General features: G+C 38.6%; 1 long non-coding RNA gene across 1 annotated transcript in view; it reads left to right on the top strand.

Annotated features, from left to right (window-relative positions):
* The window catches only part of LOC148163673 (uncharacterized), a 129,236-nt gene that overhangs the window by 40,052 nt on the left and 70,700 nt on the right, over nucleotides 1–18,484 (top strand). The gene's annotated exons all lie outside the window — the stretch shown is intronic.

Here is an 18,484-nt window from a genome sequence, read left to right as displayed (position 1 = left end):
GTGTGTGTTGTGTTTATGCAGTCCTTTACCACTCTTACGGCTTACAAGTACTCCATTATATGGTCTTTTGAAAGTTAAAAAAAATTTTTTTTTCATCCAAGTCTTTCATTCTCCTGTATTTGATTTTGTGTATGGTGTGAGGTAGGGAACTAATTAAATTTCATATAACCAATGGTCTTATCACCATTTATTGAACAAATTTTTACCCTCCTAAGGCAGTGGGCTGTGGGATTAAATTGCCTGGGTCCAAACTCCAGCTTCACTTTGAATTAGGGCTATGATCTTGAAAATGCTACTCAATTTCTAAGGGTTTCAATTTCTCCATCTATAAAATAATAATAATAATAATAGTTATAGGACTGTTGGGGGGATTAAATGAGTTAAATCTGAAACACTTAGTGCCTGGCACAAAGTTAAGGAGTGCACTTGTGATGAGCACTGGGTGTTGTATGTAACTGATGAATCACTGAATTCTACTCCTGACACCAATATTACACTATCTGTTAACTGGAATTTAAATAGAAATTGGAAACAAAAAAGGCTCAATACATGTTAGCTATTGTTTTTATTGCAAATTTCTTAAGCTGTCTCTGTCATATATCAACTTTTCACTTGTGTCTAGGTCTAGATCTGGATTCTCTATTCTGTTTCTATTTGTCTAGTTTTCTGTCTTTGCCCCAATGCCACATGATATAAATTATTATAGCTGCATAATGACTACCTTATCTAATAGGGCAAGTCTCTCCACCATATTCTTCAAAATTATCTTGGCTGCTTTTTGTCCTTTACTCTTTCCATATAGACTTTAAGATCAGGAATTCTAGTTCCTGGGTGGCTCAGTAGGTTAAGAGTCTGCCTTCAGCTCAGGTCATGATCTCAGGGTCCTGGGATCGAGCCCCATGTCTGGCTCCCTGCTAAGCAGGGAGTCTGTTTCTTCCTCTCCCTCTGCCCCACACTCATGCTTGTTCTCTCCCTCTAGTGCTCTCTCTCAAATAAATAAATAAATAAATAAATTTTTTAAAAAAGATCAATGATTCTAGTTCCCCAAGCAAAAATCTCTCCCCGCCCTTCCCCAGTACATACACATCAATTCTGCTGGGAGTTTTCTTTTTCTTTTTTTTTTTTTTTTAAGATTTTATTTATTTATTTGACAGAGACAGAGACAGTGAGAGAGGGAACACAAGCAGCGGGAGTAGGAGAGGGAGAAGCAGGCTTCCCGTGGAGCAGGGAGCCCGATGTGGGGCTCGATCCCAGGACCCTGGGATCATGACCTGAGCCGAAGGCAGACGCTTAACCACTGAGCCACCCAGGCGCCCCTCTGCTGGGAGTTTGAATGAAATGTGCATTTAATCTGATTGATTTGTCGAGGTTTGCCATCTTTATGATATTGATTTTTTCCCCTATACGTGAACAGGAAAGTTTAATATAAAAAAGTCATTAATTAGTAAAAGAATGTTACGAAGGGGTAAAACTGGGCTCGCAGCAGTGTAGCAGTATGAAGTGCAGGATGCAGCTACGACCTCAGCAGCAAGAGGGAGTGCAGATGAGGAAGGAACCAAGAACTTGGAAGGCACCTCCCAAAGCTGAGGCTGAGAGCTAGTGGCAGAGGGTGTGGTTGCCCCAGGTGCATATGCTGGCTGCTGGTGAAAAAGCTTGTAGAGGGTGTGGGCCAGATCTGGTCTCTGAAGAGTGCCCTACTGCTTGACAGAGATACCTGCAGCAGGGGTGACATGTCAGTGATGATCCAAAGGAACATGCTCACTACGGTGCTGGAGAAACTCCCTGGAGGGTGAGCACCAGCAGGTCACCCAGGTGCTCCCAGAAGCTACTCAATAGGAAGACAATTTCCTCTTTCAGCCTTTCCTACTTCTTCCACGCTCCCCAGCCCCCAAGTTGCTGCTCAGAGGGGACCACTCAAACTCTGTGACACCTTTAACCAGTACATTTCATGATTTAATAATAACTAGTTACATAATTAACATGTAAAACTCTGACGCAATTAAAAAGTGGAATGAACAAGACACTGGAATAATTGATGAGATGAGTAATAAAGTTGAAATGAACTAATACATGTTGAACCTGTAAAGTATGTTGTAACTTTTTTTTTATTACTATTGAAGTATAGTTGACCTGCAATATTATATTAGTTTCAGGTGTACAATATAGTAGATTCAGCAATTCCATATATTACTCAGTGCTCACCACAATAAGTGTAGTTACCAGCTATCACCATATGTTATTACAATATTATTGTCTATATTCTTCTGCTGTATTTTCTTTCTTTTTTTTTTTTGGATTGGATTTATTATGTTATGTTAATCACCGTGCAATACATTATTAGTTTTTGATGTAGTGTTCCATGATTCATTGTTTGCATACAACACCCAGTGCTCTATACAAAACGTGCCCTCTTTTTTTAAATTTTTATTATTATGTTAATCACCATACATTACATCATTAGTTGTTGATGTAGTGATCCATGATTCATTGTTTGTGCTTAACACCCAGTGCTCCATGCAGAACGTGCCCTCTTTAATACCCACCACCAGGCTAACCCATCCCCCCACCCCCCTCCCATCTAGAACCCTCAGTTTGTTTTTCAGAGTCCATCATCTCTCATGGCTCGTCTCCACCTCTGATTTAGCCCCTTCATTCTTCCCCTCCTGCTATCTTCTTCTTTTTTTCTTAACATATATTGCATTATTAGTTTCAGAGGTACAGATCTGTGATTCAACAGTCTTGCACAATTCACAGCGCTCACCATAGCACATACCCTTCCCGATGTCTATCACCCAGCCACCCCATCCCTCCCACCCCACCCCCACTCCAGCAACCCTCAGTTTCTTTCCTGAGATTAAGAATTCCTCATATCAGTGAGGTCATATGATACATGTCTTTCTCTGATTGACTTATTTCACTCAGCATAACACCCTCCAGTTCCATCCACGTCGTAGCAAATGGCAAGATCTCATTCCTTTTGATGGCTGCATAATAATCCATTGTCTATATATACCACTTCTTCTTTATCCATTCATTTGTCGGTGGACATCTTGGCTCTTTCCACAGTTTGGCTATTGTGGACATTGCTGCTATAAACATTGGGGTGCACGTACCCCCTTGGATCCCTACATTTGTATCTTTGTGGTAAATACCCAGTAGTGAGTGCAATTGCTGGATTGTATGGTAGCTCTATTTTCAAATTTTGAGGAACCTCCATACTGTTTTCCAGAGTGGTTACACCAGCTTGCATTCCCACCAACAGTGTAGGGGGTTCCCCTTTCTCCACATCCTCACCAACATCTGTCATTTCCTGACTTGTTAATTTTAGCCATTCTGACTGGTTTGAGGTGGTATCTCATTGAGGTTTTGACTTGGATTTCCCTGATGCCGAGCAATGTTGAGCACTTTTTCATGTGTCTGTTGGCCATTTGGATGTCTTCTTTGGAAAAATGTCTGTTCATGTCTTGATTGGATTATTTGTTCTTTGGGTGTTGAGTTTGATAAGTTCTTTATAGATTTTGGATACTAGCCCTTTATCTGATATGTCATTTGCAAATATTTTCTCCCATTCTGTCAGTTAACTTTTGGTTTTGGTGACTGTTTCTTTTGCTGTGCAAAAGCTTTTTATCTTGATGGAACCCCAATAGTTCATTTTTGCCCTTGCTTCCCTTGCCTTTGGTGATGTTTCTAGGAAGAAGTTGCTGTGGCTGAGGTGGAAGAGGTTGCTGCCTGTGTTCTCCTTTAGGATTTTGATGGACTCCTGTCTCACATTTAGGTCTTTCAACCATTTGGAGTCTCTTTTTGTGTGTGGTGTGAGGAAAGGGTCCAGTTTCATTCTTCTGCATGTGGCTGTCCAATTTTCCCAACGCCATTTGTTGAAGAGACTGTCTTTTTTCCATTGGACATTCTTTCCTGCTTTGTAAAAGATGAGTTGACCATAGAGTTGGGGTCCATTTCTGGGCTCTCTATTCTGTTCCATTGATCTATGTGTCTGTTTTTGTGCCAGTCCCATACTGTCTTGATGATGACAGCTTTGTAATAGAGCTGGAAGTCTGGACTTGTGATGCCGCCAGCTTTGCTTTTCTTCTTCAACATTCCTCTGGCTATTCGGGGTCTCTTCTGGTTCCATACAAATTTTAGGATTATTTGTTCCATTTCTTTGAAAAAAGTGGATGGTATTTTGATGGGGATTGCATTGAATGTGTAGATTGCTCTAGGTAGCATTGACATCTTCACAATGTTTGTTCTTCCAATCCATGAGCATGGAATGTTTTTCCATTTCTTTGTGTCTTCTTCAATTTCTTTCCTGAGTATTTTATAGTTTTCTGAGTACAGATCCTTTGCCTCTTTGGTTAGATTTATTCCTAGGTATCTTATGGTTTTGGGTGCAATTGTCAATGGGATCGACTCCTTCATTTGTCTCTCTTCTGTCTTGCTGTTGGTGTATAGGAATGCCACTGATTTCTGCGCATAGATTTTACAACCTGCCACTTTACTGAATTCCTGTATGAGTTCTAGCAGTTTTGGGGTGGAGGCTTTTGGGTTTTCCACATAAAGTATCATATCATCTGCAAAGAGTGAGAGTTTGACTTCCTCTTTGCCGATTTGGATGCCTTTGATTTCTTTTTGAAATTGACTTATTTTGAAATTGACTTCTAATACTATGTTGAATAGCAGTGGTGATAGTGGACATCCCTTCCGCATTCCTGACCTTAGGGGGAAAGCTCTCAGTTTTTCCCCATTGACAATGATATTGGCTGTAGATTTTTCATAGATGGCTTTTATGATATTGAGGTATGTACCCTCTATCCCTATACTCTGAAGAGTTTTGATCAAGAAAGAATGCTGTACTTTGTCAAATGCTTTTTCTGCATCTGTTGAGAGGATCTTATGATTCTTGTTCTTTCTGTTGTTAATGTATTGTATCATGTTGATTGATTTGCAGATGTTGAACCAACCTTGCAGCCCAGGGATAAATCCCACTTGGTTGTGGTGAATAATCCTTTTAATGTACTGTTGGATCCTATTGCCCAGTATTTTGGTGAGAATTTTTGCATCCATGTTCATCAAGGATATTGGTCTGTAATTCTCTTTTTTGATGGGGTCTTTGTCTGGTTTGGGGATCAAGGTAATGGTGGCCTCATAAAATGAGTTTGGAAGTTTTCCTTCCATTTCTATTTTTTGGAACAGTTTCAGGAGAATACATATTAATTCTTCTTGAAATGTTTGGTGGAATTCCCCTGGGAAGCCATCTGGCCCTGGGCTTTTGTTTCTTGGGAGATTTTTGATGACTGCTTCAATTTCCTTAGTGGTTATAGGTCTGTTCAGGTTTTCTATTTCTTCCTGGTTCAATTTTGGTAGTTGATACATCTCTAAGAACGCATCCATTTCTTCCAGGTTATCTAATTTGCTGGCATAGAGTTGCTCATAATATGTTCTTATAATTGTTTGTATGTCTTTGGTGTTGGTTGTGATCTCTCCTCTTTCATTCATGATTTTGTTGATTTGGGTCATTTCTCTTTTCTTTTTGATAAGTCTGGCCAGGGGTTTATCAATCTTGTTAATTCTTTCAAAGAACCAGCTCCTAGTTTCGTTGATCTGTTCTACTGGTCTTTGGGTTTCTAGTTCATTGATTTCTGCTCTGATCTTTATTATTTCTCTTCTCCTGCTGGGTTTAGGCTTTATTTGTTGTTTTTTCTCTAGCTCCTTTAGGTGTAGGGTTAGGTTGTGTATTTGAGACCTTTCTTGTTTCTTGAGAAAGGCTTGTATTGCTATATACTTTCCTCTTTGGACTGCCTTTGCTGTATCCCAAAGATTTTGAACAGTTGTGTTTTCATTTTCATTGGTTTTCATAAATTTTTTTAATTCTTCTTTAATGTCCTGGTTGACCCATTCATTCTTTAGTAGGATGCTCTTTAGCCTCCATGTATTTGAGTTCTTTCTGATTTTCCTCTTGTGATTGAGTTCTAATTTCAAAGCATTGTGGTCTGAAAATATGCAGGGAATAATCCCAATCTTTTGGTACCAGTTGAGATCTGATTTGTGAACTAGGATGTGATCTATTCTGGAGAATGTTCCATGGGCACTAGAGGAGAATGTGTATTCTGTTGCTTTGGGATGGAATGTTCTGAATATGTCTGTGAAGTCCATTTGGTCCAAGGTGTCATTTAAAGTCTTTATTCCCTTGTTGATCTTTTGCTTAGAGGGTCTGTCCATTTCATTCAGGGGGGTGTTAAAGTCTCCCACTATTACTGTATTGTTGTCAGTGTGTTTCTTTGCTTTTGTTATTAATTGCCTTATATAATTGGCTGCTCCCATGTTCGGGGCATAGATATTTACAATTGTTAGATCTTCTTGTTGGATAGACCCTTTAAGTAGGATATAGTGTCCTTCCTCATCTCTTATTACACTCTTTGGTTTAAAATCTAATTTGTCTGATATAAGGATTGCCACCCCAGCTTTCTTCTGGTGTCCATTAGCATGGTAAATAGTTCCCCCCCTCACTTTCAATGTGGGGGTGTCTTTAGATCCTAATGAGTCCCTTGCAGACAGCATATCGATGGGTCTTGTTTTTTAATCCAGTCTGATAGCCTGTGTCTTTTGATTGGGGCATTTAGCCCATTTACATTCAGGGTAACTATTGAAAGATATGAATTTAGTGCCATTGTATTGCCTGTAAGGTGACCGTTTCTTTATATTGTCTGTGTTCCTTTCTGGTCTATGCTGCTTTTAGGCTCTCTCTTTGCTTAGAGGACCTCTTTCAATATTTCTTGGAGGGCTGGTTTTGTGCTTGCAAATTCCTTTAGTTTTTGTTTGTCCTGGAAGCTTTTTATCTCTCCTTCTATTTTCAAGGACAGCCTAGCTGGATATAGTATTTTTGGCTGCATATTTTTCTCGTTTAGTGCTCTGAAGATATCATGCCAGTCCTTTCTGGCCTGCCAGGTCTCTGTGGATAGGTCTGTTGCCAATCTAATGTTTCTACCATTATAGGTTACAAATCTCTTCCCCCGAGCTGCTTTCAAGCTTTCCTCTTTGTCTCTGAGACTCGTAAGTTTTACTATTAGATGCCGGGTGTTGACCTATTTTTATTGATTTTGAGAGGGATTCTCTGTGCCTCCTGGATTTTGATGCCTGTTTCCTTCCCCACGTTAGGGAAGTTCTCTGCTATATTTGCTCCAATATACCTTCTGCCCCTCTCTTTCTTCTTCTGGGATCCCAATTATTCTAATGATGTTTCATCTTATCGTATCGCTTATCTCTCGAATTCTGCCCTCGTGATCCAGCAGTTGTTTATCTCTCTTTTTCTCAGCTTCTTTATAATGAATCATTTGGTCTTCTATATCGCTAATTCTCTCTTCTACCTCATTTATCCTAGCAGTTAGTGCCCCCATTTTTTATTGCACCGTGTTAATAGCCTTTTTGATTTCGACTTGGTTAGATTTTAGTTCTTTTATTTCTCCAGAATGGGTTTCTCTAATAACTTCCATACTTTTTTCAAGCCCAGCTAGTATCCTTAAAATCATGATTCTGAACTCTAGGTCCAACATTGTACTAACATCCGTATTGAGTAGGTCCCTGGCAGACGGTACTACCTCTTGTTCTTTTTGTTGAGGTGATTTTTTTCGTCTTGTTATTTTGTCCAGAGGAGAATAGATGAATGAGAGAACAAAATGCTAACAGGTTAACAATGTCCCCAGAAAATATACTCTAAACAAATCAGAAAAGACTTGAAACCAGGGGAAAAGAAAGGGAAAGAAAGAAAAAAGAAAGAAAAAAGAAAAAGATAAAAACAAACAAAAACAGAAAAAAACAAAACAAAAAAAACCAGAATATGATCAAATATGATCAGGCTGGTGCATAGATCAGTGCCACACACTAGATTTTGGGTGTATTTTGGTCTGTTAGAAGAAAGTGCCTCCTAAAATTTTAAAGAAACAAAGACTTATATAGGTACAAAATAAGGATTGATACGATGAAGGGATGGAATATGCCTGTAAAAAGGAAAATTATAAAAAATTTAAAAAAAAGAATTGATCAGAAGGTGTTTAAAAAAATAAAGAAGAGGATTAAAAAAAAAGGAAAGAAGAAAAGAAAAAAAGGGAGAGAATATGATCAGGCAGGAGACTAGAAAAAAGCCATATACTAGAGACTTAGGGTATATTTTGATACGTTAGAAGAAACTGTATCTCAAAATTTTAAAGAGAGAACAACTTATATATATATATATATATATATATATATATATATATATATATGCCAAAAATAAAGGTAACTACGATGAAGGGATAGAATATGGCTCTAAAAATGAAAAATAAAAATGTTTTTTTTAAAAAGTGATTGATAAGATGTTGGTTGGAAAAGGGAAAAAGAAAAATTCAAAAAAAATAGTTAAAAAAATTTAACTTTGAAAGACTAATGAATCATGTTAAAAAGCCATGATTCTATGTGCAGTATTCCCCTAGCGCTGGAGTTCGGCCATTCTCCTTGATCGGTAAACTTGGTCTTGGCTTGCTGGCTGTTCCTGCTGATCTTCTGGGGGAAGCGCCTGTTGCCGTGGTCCCCAAATGTCTTTGCCGGAGGTGGAATTGCCCCGCCCTTGCCCGTCAGGGCTAAATGATCTGCTCGGGTTTGCTCTCGGGATCTTTTGTTCCCTGCAAGCTCTTGGTACAGCTTTGGAGGACGAGTGAAAATGGTGGCCTCCCAATCTCTGCCTGGAGGAGCCGAGAACTCGGGGCCCCGTTCCCAGTGCGCCCCCCAGAGAAAAGCAGTCAGTCACTCCCATCTCCCTGGTCTCGGGCCGCACTCCGTGCTCACCTGGCCTGTGACCGAGCGTTTCTATCTCTGGCACCCGACCGCGTGTGGAGTCTCCAAACCCAGCAGATCCCTGCGGTGCCCTCCCGCGCCGCTCCTCCCGGGGGAGGAAGGGGAGTCTCCCCGGCTCTGCCGCTTGTTGGGTCCCTGCTGGAGGAGCAGTGGCCCCACTGGGCCGCGGATCACAGTTTATGGCCACCCCGAGGTGAGAGCCCGCGCCTCGGCTCCGTCTCTGCAGCCGGCTTCCCCGCTCCGATCCCTGGGAGCTCTGCCGCCCTCAGGCTCCCCCGGTCTTTCTGTGACCCCGAGGGTCCTGAGACCACACTGTCCCGCGAGGGTTCCACCCCCTGCTTAGCCACTGGAGCGACGTCCCTCAGCGGAGCCGACTTGTAAAAGGTCCGATTTTGTGCTCCGCGGCTCTAGCACTTGCCAGAAGCGGCCGACGGAGGCCCCCTCCCCTGCCGTCTATCCTCCCGAATATCGCCTCGGATTCACTTCTCCGCACGTCCTACCTTCCAGAAAGTGGTCGCTTCTCTGTTCAGAGAGCTGTTGCTACTCTCCTCTTCGGTCTCCTGTTGAGTTCGTAGGTGTTCAGAATGGTTTGATCCCTATTCAGCTGAATTCCTGAGACCAGACGACATCCAGGTCTCCTACTCCTCCGCCATCTTGCTCTGCCAAACGTGCCCTCTTTAATACCCATCACCAGGCTAACCCATCACCCCACCCCCCCTCCCCTCTAGAACCCTCAGTTTGTTTCTCAGAGTCCATAGCATCTCATGGTTCATCTCTCCCTCCGATTTCCCCGCCTTCATTTTTCCCTTCCTTCTCCTAATGTCCTCCCTGCTCTTCCTTATGTTCTACAAATAAGTGAAACCATATGATAATTGACTTTCTCTGCTTGACTTATTTCACTCAGCATAATCCCCTCCAGTCCCATCCATGTGGATGTAAAAGTTGGGTATTCATCCTTTCTGATGGCTGAGTAATATTCCATTGTATTTATGGACCACATCTTCTTTATCCATTCATCTGTTGAAGGGCATCTCAGCTCCTTCCACAGTTTGGCTATTGTGGACATTGGCTGCTATGAACATTGGGGTGCATATGGCCCTTCTTTTCACTACATCTGTATCTTTGGGGTAAATACCCAGGAGTGCAAATGCTGGGTCATAGGGTAGCTCTATTTTTCATTTTCTGAGGCACCTCCACACTGTATTCCAAAGTGGCTGTACCAACTTGCATTCCCACCAACAGTGTAAGAGGGTTCCCCTTTCTCCACAACCTCTCCAACATTTGTTGTTTCTTGCCTTGTCCATTTTTGCCATTCTAACTGGTGTAAGGTGGTATCTCAATGTGGTTTTGATTTGAATTTCCCTGATCGCTAATGATGATGAACATTTTTTCATGTGTCTGTTAGCCACTTGTATGTCTTTGGAGAAGTATCTGTTCATGTCTTCTGACCATTTTTTGACTTGATTATTTGTTTTTTGGGTGTTGTGTTTGAGAAATTCTTTATAGATCTTCGATACCAGCCCTTTATCTGTAGTGTCATTTGCAAATATCTTCTCCCATTCTGTGGGTTGCCTCTTTGTTTTGTTGACTGTTTCCTTTGCTGTGCAGAACCTTTTTATCTTGATGAAGTCCCAAAAGGTCATTTTTGCTTTTGTTTCACCAGCCTTTGGAGATGTATCTTGAAAGCAGTTGTGGCCGATGTCAAAGAGGTTACTGCCTCTGTCTGCTCTAGGATTTTGATGGATTCCTGTCTCATATTGAGGTCTTTCATCAATTTTGAGTTTATCTTTGTGTAGGGTGTTTGAGAATGGTTGAGTTTCATTCTTCTGCATGTGGCTGTCCAATTTTCCCAGCACCATTTTTTGAAGAGACTGTCTTTTTTCCATTGCATATTTTTTCCTGCTTTGTCTAGAATTATTTGACCATAGAGTTGAGGGTCCATAGCTGGGCTCTCTATTCTGTTCCATTGGTCTATATGTCTGTTTTTGTGCCAGTACCATGCTTTCTTGGTGATCACTGCTTTGTAATATAGCTTGAAATTGGGCAACATGATGACCCCAGCTTTGTTTTTCTTTTTCAACATTTCCTTGGCGATTTGGGGTCTTTTCTGATTCCATACATATTTTAGGATTCTTTGTTCCAGCATTTTGTTTTAATATGGTAAAAGAAATTGTTTTGTATACATATGCCCAAGAACACCTTCTGGCATTCCCATGATTCCAGTTCTGAAATAAATTGTAGTTACCAAGTTATTCACCATGGTAACAAAGTTGACTCCTCTCTCTGGATGGATTTGTGACAGACTGTAAATTTGGAAAACCAAATAGCATCCATTTCTTTGTAAACAAATTAGTCTTTTTTAAATAAGATTTCTTTGTCCAAGTTAATCAACAAGATATACAAATCTCCAACAAAACAAACCCCAAAGAGTTAACTCACAGTTAAATCTTGGCTTTCTAAAATTCCTCTGGATATTTCAGATTTTTTTTTGATTTATTTATTTATTTATTTGAGAGAGAGAGAGAGAGAGAGAGAGAGAATGAGAGATAGAAAGCACGAGAGGGAAGAGGGTCAGAGGGAGAAGCAGACTCCCTGCTGAGCAGGAAGCCCGATGCGGGTCTCGATCCCGGGACTCCAGGATCATGACCCGAGCCGAAGGCAGTTGCTTAACCAACTGAGCCACCCAGGCGCCCTGGATATTTCAGATTTTTAAATGAACTAACTCAGCACTACTATCCTTCTCCACATTCCTTTCAGTTTCAAGCATTCTGCATCTTTTCCCTCAAGAAGAAGAAAGATAAAAAAGGAGAGAAATAAAAAAATAAAAATCCCCAAATCTCCTCCTTTTTTTTCAATGTGGGAAAGTATCTAAAGATCTAGGAAAAATTAATAGATTGGGAAAATAGTCAATTACTAACAAGTATTCTCCATATGCTGAGATTAGTTGGTTCACTGTTGAGGAAGAAAGAAGTGTGTTTGTTGACAACTGATACTCTGAAAGGCCAGTCTTTCCCTAGAAAGATCATAACCAAATAAAGAAGTAAAAAAGAAAATGGATGATAAAATAGAAAAGATGCTGGAGACATTAGTAGGGGCAGCAGCAGTGAAAGCAGAGAGAAGTGATGGTAGGATGGAGAGTGGTAGAAAACACTTTCTCTGGTTGTAGAGAACTTTACCATGTGGGGGTCTATCCCTCAGTAGTGCAGTAGAGCGTCCTGTGCCATGGGAAAATTATTTTCCCCATGAGATAGATACTTCCATGATTTCAGTTTGTTTTCATGAGCCAAGAACCTCATTCAGACCCTGGTTCAGGCAGGGAAACAGATTATTGTCCTCTGTCTCACATGGAGGGACTTTAGTCCCAAATATCCTGAAGGAACAGAATTCACTGTGCTTTGAAAATTTTATAACTGTGACTTTAAAAACACAAGTTAAATAAAATGTTTTCTAAAAAATATGTTAATGAAATTAACTTCCCTAGAAATAGCAATTATGTATTAATACCATTAGGGAATTTGACCTATTAGACAAATGTCTAGATGGTTTCCAAGCCTTCAAGAAACAGAAAATGTCTTATTTTTTTTTTCAGAGACTAGAAGAAACAAATGATTCTCATTTTATGAGACTAGTGTAACATTTATTTAAAACCGGACATACAAAATATGAGAAAAGAAAATTACACAATAATCTTATTGGTGAGTTTAGAGACAAAAAATTTAGCAAATCAAGTTTGCATTGTATTAAATTATGCACTATGGCCAATCCATATCTTTCTAAGAAATGTGAGGATGGTTCCTCAATAATAAATTTAACAAAAGATATAGGATATCTTTATGGAAAAAAATATAAAATGTTATTGGTGGCCAAGAAAAAGACCTTGATGAATGAAACATAATGATAATTGTGGATGGGCGACTCATAAAGATGGTGCTTCTTTCCATGTAATCCATAAATTCCATTACAGTAAAAACTCAGGATATTTTTTAAAAATGACATTTGACAAATGTATCCCCAAATGCTTATATATATTCTGACCATGGATATGAAAAAATTTTTTTAAAGGAACAGAATAGGGAAAGGGATGATATTTGTGAAGCTAGACATTGAGACACATTTACCAAAGTGTGGTATTGGTTCAGATCAGAGAGAGAGAAGGGTACAAAGTAGAGAGCTAGGACACAGCCAGGTATGTGTGGAAACTTGGTAAATGATAGAATGGTATTATAAAGCAGTAGGTAAAGGATCATTTATTCAGTGCATTCTGGTTCAGTTGGTTCTCTGAATTAAAAAAAAGGAAATAAAATTATATCCCTATTTGTATCACAAAGTAAATTCCAGTTGGATAAACATTTTGAATCCTTAAAATATAGTAGCAAATCATTATATCACCAGCCATAAGAATCAGGAAAAGACTGGTAAATTTGACTACACTACAAGATTTTTCTGAACAAAAGGGATTAAATTTAAAGGGTAAGCTATAAGGTAGTAGATAATGTTTGTAACATGCATGCTTGACATAGGGATTGCAGCAGAGGTATGGCTCTGAGGGGAAGTTCAGATGGGGAATTGCATGAGAATAAGAAAAGGCACCAAAATGCTAATACCAGAGATCAAGGAGAGGTACAAAGCAATGATGAAGAATAGGCAGAATTGTGGAATGGCTTATTTACTTCCAAGCACAAGAATGAAATAAACAAGAACACAGGGAATCTGATCAAAGGTATCTTTCAAAGTTGTCTTTGCCCACTGCCCATGTAACAAGACTTTCATGGTAATAGTATTATAATGAGGAAACCATATGCAAAGGAAGCCAAACAGTAATTGAAGAAATACTGAATAACTTTCTCCAAATGGTAAAAAATATCAAATTACAGATTGAAGAAACTCAACAAACCCCAAGAGGATAAATACAAAGGAAACCACATGAAAGCACAGGTAATATTGCTCAATGCCAAAGATAAAGAGAATGTCATAAATGTAACCAAACAAAACAACCAAACACGCACACAAAACCCAACCCCAAACCGACTGTGTATGGGAAAAACAATAATAATAGCAGCTGACTTCTCATCGGAAATAATGTAAGCTAGAAGACAATAGAATGACATCTTTAAAATGCTAAGGAAAACAAATTAAAGTAGATGTGGTAGGCTAAGAATGGGCCCCAAGGGACATCAAAACCTCATCCCTGGAGCGGTGAATGTGACCTGATATGGCATAAAAAGAGCCTTTGCAGATGTGATGAATTTAAGGATCTTGGGATGGAGGATTTATCCTGGGTTATCCAGGTGATCCTGAAACAATCCCACGTATGCTTGTAAGAGGGAGGCAGAGGGAGATCATACACACACAGAAGGGGAGAAAGCAGTGTGCCCATGGAGGGAGAGATTGCGGTGATGCATCCACAGAAGCTGGCAGAGGCAAGAAGCAGCTCCTTCGCTAGAGTCTCCAGAGGGAATATGGCCCTGCTGACACCTTGACTTTGACTCAATGACACTGACTTCAGATTTGGCCTCCAGAATTGTTAGAGAAGAACTACCTGCTGTTTTAAGCCATCCAGTTTGTGGTAATTTGTTACTTATAGTAACAGGAAGCTGATACACAGGGATAGAGTGGAGAAGTACATGAAAATCTTGGACCCTTTGTGTAAGAATTTATACAAATATCTTCAGTGGTATATAGAGAATCTGTCATGACCAAGTGGGGTTTATTCAAGGAGTATTGAAGTTGGTTTAACGTTTGAAAATCGATCAGTGTTATTCACCACATTACGAATAAAGGAGAAGAAAAGTACACAGTCATGTCATCAGATGCAGTAAAAGCATCAGACAAAATTAAAATCCAGTTTATGAAAAAACAATCTCAAAAACCAGGAATAGAAGGAGAATTCATCATCCTGATAAAGGGCATCTACAAAAATTCTATTACTGACATCATACATAATTGTGAAATATTAATCTTTGTCCCACTAAAACTGGGAACAAGAAAGGAATGCTTGGGTTTACCACTTCTATTTGACATCATCCTAGAGACCACAGCCTGTGTGCAGTTGAGCAAAAGGAAACAAGAGCATACAGGTTGTAGAGAAAGAAGTAAAATTGTTTTCATTAGCATGTAACATGTTTAAACAGAAAACTCAGAAATCTACAAAAAACTATTGAAACTAGATGTAAATTAAGTAGCAGGATACAGTCAATATAAAAAAATCAGTTATATTCTAAATATACTCGCGCCAAACAGATGGAAAATAAAGTTAAAAATGAATTGCGTGAACTGTATGCTCTCAGGCTAAAGAGATACAGAGAACTCTAAATATTGGATTTTAGTGAGTAGTCTTTTTAACACAGACACAAGATAAAACCACTTTCTATATATTCTGGTATAAATAAATATGTTGTAGATAACAGGAATAATATTTTTCACTGTTGGATAAAGTAGTTACAAATATGAAAAGGGGGAGGGGCAGAATGAATGCTATGGTGTTGGGCCGAAATTGGAAGTATTATAAATTCATGGTTTTTCAATATATAGATGTAGACATAAATATATAAATAGGTAGATATTGAAATATATATTTGCACACACATTTATTTATAGTACCTATTTCCTGGGTCTGTCCTCTGAGAAATTCTAAAAGCAATGACACCACAGTAACAATGTACATAGTTCTTGGTTTCTGGGAGCTGTTTTTCACTAAAAAACTAGGGCTCTTTGCAGAAACGGTTGATTCTTGGTCTAGAGTAGGGAGAGTATATGAGGAACCTGAAACATCTTGTTTACCAGAAAGTAGAGAAGGACTCAGAGAATGATGTGGACACGTCAAAAGAAAACAGAAACCAGCCTAAAGAAGCCCCCACTGAACAAATCTGGGAAAATTTGAATAAATAAATAATTACAGTAAAGGTATATAATCCATAAAATGAAATAAGAATCTAGGAAGCACATAGTGATAAAAATAAATGCATCAACAAATAAAGATAGATATAATAAATAAAGGAGAGGGGCTCCTGGGTGGCTCAGTTGGCTAACCATCAAACTCTTGATTTTGGCTCAAGCTGTGATCTCAGGGTCATGAGTTTGAGCCCTGTATTGGGCTCCATGCTCAGTGTGGAGTCTGCTTGAGATTCTCTCTCTCTCTCTCTCTCTCTCCATTCTCTGCCCCTCCCCCCGCTCATGCTTGCTTGCTCTCAATAAATAAATAAAATCTTTTAAAAAATAAAGGAGAAAGTAAAGTAAATTTAGAGTGGTGAAACATCGTAGATTACCAGCTTACTCAAATGACGAAAGTTAACATCACCAGGAAGAGGGAAAAAATATGTCATGCACTAAAAAGTTAAGTTCTACTCTAGTTTTGATAGAAACTGCCTGACAAAGCATTGACTAAACTTTTACTTTTGTTTTTTGTTTTTTTTTTTGTATGTTTGGTTTATTTCGGTATTTACTTAAATTTTTTAAATTGAGTATAGTTGACATATAATACATTAGTTTCATAGTGATGACATAGTGATTTGACAATTATAAACATTATACAATGCTCACCATGACAAGTGTAGTTATTATCTGCTACCATACAAACTTACTACTATATTATTGACTATGTTGCTTATGCTGTGCTTTTCATTCTTATGACTGATTTATTTTCTAACTGGAAGTTTGTACTACCTATTTTATCTCATGCTCTGACCCCCACCCCTCTGGAAACCCCCAGTTTTATCTTTATGAGTCTGTTTTTATTTTTTGTTGTAGTTTGCTCATTTGTTTTGTTTTTTAGATTCCACATATAAGTGAAATCATATGGTATTTGTCTTTCCTGTGTGACTTATCTTACTTGGCATAACGCCTCTAGGTCCTCCTGCAAAAGGCAAGATTCCTTACGTTTTATGGCTGAGTAATATTCCATTGTGTATTTATACCACATCTTCGTCCGTTCATCTATCTGTCCTCACGTTGCTTCTATATTTTGGCTATTGTAAATAATGCTACAGTAAACATAGGGGTGCATATATCCTTTTGAATTAATATTTTCATTTTCTTTGGGTAAACACCAGTAGTGGTGATTCTATTTTTAATTTTTTGAGGAACCTTCATACTGTTTTCCCACAGGGGCTGCACCAACTTCTATTACCACCAACAGTGTATAAGGGTTCCCTTTTATCCACATCCTTGACACTTGTTATTTCTTGTGTTTTTATTTTTAGCCGTCTTGACTGATATGAGTTTGATTTGTATTTCCCTGATGAGGTGTGATGTTGAGCATTTTTTCATGCGTCTCTTGGCCACTAGTATGTCTTACTATAAGTTCTTTATATATTTTGAATATTAACCCTTATCAGATTTATCATTTGAAATATCTTTTCCCATTCAGTAGGTTGTCTTTTCGTTTTGTTGATGATTTCCTTCACTGTGAAAAAGCTTTTTATTTTGTGTAGTCCTAATAGTTTAATTTTGCTTTTGTTTCTCCTGCCTCAGGAGATAGATCCATAAAAATACTGCTAGGGCCAATGTCTATGAGTTTACTGCCTATGTTTTCTTCTATGACTTTTATGGTTTCAGTCTCACATTTAGGTCTTTATTACATTTTGAGTTTATTTTTGCATACGGTGTGATGTAGGATAGTGATCCAGTTTCATTCTTTTGCATGTAGCTGTCCAGTTTTCCCAACACCATTTGTTAAAGAGTCTGTCTTTTCCCCATTGTGTATTCTTTCCTCCTTTGGCATAGATTAATTGACCATAGAAACTTCCTATCCTGTTCTGTTGATCTCTATGTCTATTTTTGTGCCAGAACCATACCGTTTTGATTACTATAGCTTTGTAGTATATCTTGAAATCTTGGATTGTTTTACCTCCAGCTTTGTTCCTCTTTCTCAAGAGAGCTTTGGTTATTCAGGGTCTTTGGTTTTGTACAAATTTTCGAATTTTTTGTTCTTGTTCTGTGAAAAATAAAATTGCTCTTTTGTTAGAGATTGCATTGAATGTATAGATTGATTTCTGTAGTATGGACGTTTTAACACTGTTATCACTTCCAATCCATGAGCATGGTGTATCTTTCCATTTGTATCATCTTCATTTTCTTTCGTCAGTGTCGTGTAGTTTTGATCTTAGAGGAAACGCCTTTGGTTTTTCAGCACTGAGTACAGTGTTAGCTGTGGTTTTGTGATTTGTGGCCTTTATTATATGAATATGTCCCTCTATACCCACTTTGTTGAGACTTTTTATTATAAATGGATATGGAATTTTGTCAAATACTTTTTTTGTGTCTGCTGAGATGATCATATGATTTTTTTATCCTTCATTTGTTAATGTGGTACACCACATTGATTTGCATATATTGGACCATTTTTGCATCCCTGGAATAATCCCACTTGATTGTGGTAAATGATGCTGGTAATGTGTTGTTGAATGTAGTTTGCTAATATTTTGTTGAGGATTTTTGCATCTATGTTCAGCAGGGATAATGGTCTATAATTTTATTTTTTTGTAGTGTCTTCTGATTTTGGAATCAGGGTAATTTTGGACTCATAGAATGAATTTGGAAGCATTATCTTTCCTTCTGTTTTTTGGGCATAGTTTGAGAAGGATAGGTATTAACTTCTTAAAAAATGTTTGGTGGAAATCTCCCTGAAGCCATCTGGTCCTGGACTTTTGTTTGTTAAGACCTT

Source organism: Eumetopias jubatus, unplaced genomic scaffold (assembly GCF_037043125.1).
Source record: "Eumetopias jubatus isolate StellerSeaLion01/CBP00866 unplaced genomic scaffold, mEumJub1_p1.0 scaffold_8, whole genome shotgun sequence".
Taxonomy (NCBI): Eukaryota; Metazoa; Chordata; class Mammalia; order Carnivora; family Otariidae; genus Eumetopias; species Eumetopias jubatus.
This window is presented reverse-complemented; position numbering and strand designations above follow the sequence as displayed.